The 4,315-nt window shown below is 43.1% G+C and overlaps 1 non-coding gene across 1 annotated transcript; it reads left to right on the forward strand.

Moving 5' to 3' along the window:
* The first annotated feature begins 257 nt into the window (after nt 1-257).
* Nucleotides 258-376, forward strand: LOC119791768. The gene has a single exon (XR_005281900.1). It is a non-coding gene; the product is annotated as a 5S ribosomal RNA (ribosomal RNA).
* Nucleotides 377-4,315: the final 3,939 nt, after the last annotated feature.

The raw sequence follows: 4,315 nt of genomic DNA on the forward strand, positions 1-4,315 counted from the left end.
TCTCAAGTCAATGTGATTTGTTGTGGTCCCTGAGGCCCCCATAAACACTTTAGTTCTTCAATCATAACCATAATGGGAAACTCCCTGGTTGGTTTGGGACACAACGATACCTCACTCAATTATATGAACTGCAAGTTTTATCAAGACCCGATCAAAAGGAAGCATAGGTAGGCATGTGGTGTCAGCTCATGGCAAAACGGTCACATCAGATTGCTACTGTATCCTGTATAAGCAGGCAGATTTTTTGAGCTCTGCCAGCTTACGGCCATACCATCCTGAGAACGCCCGATCTCGTCTGATCTCGGAAGCTAAGCAGGGTCGGGCCTGGTTAGTACTTGGATGGGAGACTGCCTGGGAATACCTGGTGCTGTAAGCTTTTTGGCCGCATCAAGGTTTCATATCAGGGATCCCAGAGCCCTAATTTTTTTGAAGAGAACGCCCTCTGGTGCTCGTCAGTGGCAGGTGTGCAGCCTGCAATTGTTTGGTTAGTGTGCTGTGGGTGAGTCCTGAGTTTTCTTTGTCTCTTTCTCTTTTTCTCCTTTTTCTTCTTTCTTTGCTTAGTTTTTCTTGCTATTTTGTTTAAATTTAGTGTTTTTCTCCTCCCCACAGATTTGTCTGTGGGGTAGGTTCCTTTTTGTTTGTGTATGTCTGGCAAGAATGATTTAGTGGTTGGTAGGCCTGGAGCACATGGTGTGGAAAATAAGAATGTAGCACAGGGTGTTAGCAACATAAATTCAGAAAAATATTCACAAGACTTGACAGTGAAAGTTTCAATTGAAGGTGAGGAGGTGATTCCAGCTTTCACAATAATGAAAACAGTTTGTTTATTGTGTGGTGCGGTGGTGGGTTGTAGGCAGGTGGGCCCAAAACAATTTGAGTTTACTGTTGGCAATTCTAAAGCCAAGGAGAGGCTTTTAGATGGATTCACACATCCTGCATGAATGCCCTGAATTCAATTGCAAGTGTGGTGCACAGGGACACTATGCCCGTGAGTGTGATAGGGAGCGCACGAGGTGTACTGTCTGCAGCTGCCCCATGTCTGAATGCATTTGCCTGAGTAACTCTGGGAATTCAGAGCAGTCTGTTGGAGATGAGCTGAGTAGTGAGAGTGAGTTGGAGCCTGTGCAGACAGAGGAGCCCATGCAGAGTCAGGGTTCGACCATCGAGCCCAACTCTGCTGATGATACTTCTGCCACTCTGCGTCTGGGACCTGCGAAACAGGGAGATTCCCTTGCAGCCTCTACTGTGGAGCAGGCACGGGGTGTTGTAAAATCTGACTCTACCCCGTTCATGGTTGGCCAAGCTTCTCAGCCTGTAGAAGGAAGGCCTGTCTGACAGAGGCAGAAGCCTAAAGAGGACAGCATCTTAGAATCCAGGGCTAGGTGCTTCTGCACCAATGAGGCAGTTAGTCAGGAGGAGGATGCCTGTGTCTCCGGATCGTTGCCCTCATACCAACAGCAACGACCACCTTCTGAGTTGACCCTGTTCCCAGAAAATCAAAAGACAGGCATCTATGGCTCGCTCGAGTCAGACTCAGATATGGACCTGAACCTAACAATGACACGATTAAATCGCTCTTGAAGTCTAAAGATAAAAAGAATAAAAAGAAGGTAAAAATCAGAGATGGTGTTGCTAAATGATGTCGCTCCTCAGCTTTCCTAATGCTTGCGGGCGTGGTGTCCCGTTTTTTCTTTGCCTTTGCAAGGCGGGTTCTGTTTGTCTCTCGTTACCTGGGCTGCTGGCCTCCCTTATTTACTCTCTGGTGGTGGATGGTCTGCTTGTGCCTAGCGGGTCCAGAGGTAGTCTCCAGTATGACCGGTGATGTAAGCAGGGATTTTCATTATCCTCATTCACCCATGTCCAAAGATTTGCCTTTCTGGGCTCACCTTCAGGTAAGTATACAGGTGGTGCTTCATGGGTTCGGGTGGGTTTTTTGGTTTATACATGTATATGCGTGGATGTGGTGTGTGTCTGTTTTATGTATGTATGCAGGAGGAGCAGATGACCGATGATGTCTCCCCCACTCTATGCACGACGTTGGAGGGAGGACAAAGAGGAAGATTTTGTCTCTGGAACGATGTGAAAGATGGGAAGATGCTGTTGCTATCCGTTTCCAGCTGCCCTTTTTTCAGATCCGCCAACAAAGAAGAAGATGAGCATGGCTCCTCTAAATTCTGGAACTGGAATATGTAGATGTGCCCTGGAATGGATTTACTGGTCCCTGAGGAAGCTAAGTTGATCTACTGCTGCGAGGATGAAGTGATGGCTGGTGGAGAGGAGGAGTCTTCTCCCTCCCTATTGAGAACTTCAGAGGACACAGTGTGCTTTTGTCTAGTCTTGGTGGTGCTGTGTTGGACTGTGTTTTACCTGCATCTTCTACCTCCTGCTAAACTGAGCAGTATCATCATGTGTAACAAGGTGTCCAATGGATGGAAGGTTTGAATAAACTAATAACCCTAATGTCTGGGGCAACACTAAACATCGCCTCATTTAATTGCAGAGGACTCAGAGATCCTATAAAGATGGAAGCTGTGTTCAATGCTCTTAAAGGAGACATTATATGTCTACAGGAAACTCATTGGACAAATGATATTTTGGATACCATAACCAAGTTTTGGAGAGGTCAAATGTTTCTAAGTTGTGGATCGACTCGTGCTGCTGGTGTTGCAATTTTATTTATGGAAAACATTGTCAATAATATTCTTCAGTGTTATACAGACAATAAGGGTCACTGTGTCTCTGTCACTTTTTCTGCATTTTCACAACATTTTCAATTAACTAATATTCACGCTCCTAATGTGGAAAAAGATCGTTGTGCATTCTTTAGGTCTTTGGATGCACTCTGCAGTGACGGTGCCATTATTGTAGGTGACTTTAATGTCTGGAGATCGAGGCTTGATGCTCCTGTTGGTCAGTTTGGGTGGGATGGTTCCAGAACAGTTCTTGAAGAGCTCCTGTCTAATCGTGACATGTCTGAGATTTGGAGAGATTTAAATTTTGGTGTTAGAGAAGTATCAAGACGGCAACTTGTGTTAAACTCTCTTACTCAAAGCAGATTGGATTTTGTCATAGCAAAGAGGGCTTTAAGCTCATTGTTCCGTGGTGTCCATTATAAATGTATTGGTTTCAGTGACCATGCAGCCCTCAAATTTAATTTGGCAGCCATTGCGCACATTAGAACTGGGGGCAATGGTGTTTTAATTCCTCCTTATTAAAAGAACCAAAATATGTGTCGATGATAAAAAAAATTGATTGCTGATAGCAAGCTCTGTTCATCATATGAATCCAATATTTGTGAATGGTGGGAAGATTTGAAAACTAAAATCAGGAAAAAAAGTATACGGTTTGCCAAACTCAGAAGCTTCTTATGCAAAAACAGGGAATCTGCTCTAAGTAGGGCATTAGATGAGGAAGGCATGCTCCTTGAAAATGAACCTGATAGAGATAAGTCTTGCTACTTAGAGCTGGAGGCTTTAAGATATGAGTTTGTCAAAGAGCGCTATGAGGGAGCTGCAATCAGAAGTAGAGCGAGATATATGGTGGAAGGCGAAAGAGTTTCACGCCTCTTCTTTTCTTTGGAAAGTTCTAAGCAGCAGCGTAATATAATCTCTGAACTTTGCACTCCAGATGGTAAAGTAGTTTCAGACCATGTGGACATGCTAGAGGTGGCTCATGATTTTTATCATGAGCTCTTTAAAATGGTTAAGAGCGATCCTGAGTGTGTCGAGCAGTTGATCAACTGCCTAACTAATAAATTGTCTTCTGAAGACAAATATTTTTGTGAAGACGAAATTAATTTGACTGAAATTGAATATGCAATAAGCTCTTTAAAGAGCAATAAGAGTCCTGGTTCTGACGGGTTAACAAGTGAATTTTATAGATATTTCTCTGATATTCTCTCTCCCATTCTTCTCAAATTGTTTCAAGAATTAGAACAGCAACAGTTTATTCCTAATTCAATGGCGACTAGTGTCATCACGCTTATTTATAAAAAGAAAGGTAAAAGATCAGATTTGGGTAATTATAGGCCAATCAGCTTATTAAATACGGACTACAAAATTTTGGCTAAAGTGTTAGCAAACAGATTAAAGTCTGTCATATCCTCTATAGTTAGTCCTTTTCAAACCTATAGTGTACCAGGCCGTGACATACTAGACATTCTCTTTTCTCTTCGAGATACAGTGTGATTCATAAACTCTGATACAGATGGTGGCTTTCTTATATCGCTACATTTTAATAAAGCCTTTAATAGAGTTGAACACTCATCTTTTTAAGGTGCTGCATGGTTTTGGCTTCGGGCAGCGATTCGTGAACT

This window comes from Cyprinodon tularosa, unplaced genomic scaffold (assembly GCF_016077235.1).
Source record: "Cyprinodon tularosa strain WSP-4 unplaced genomic scaffold, ASM1607723v1 ctg1105, whole genome shotgun sequence".
NCBI lineage: Eukaryota > Metazoa > Chordata > Actinopteri > Cyprinodontiformes > Cyprinodontidae > Cyprinodon > Cyprinodon tularosa.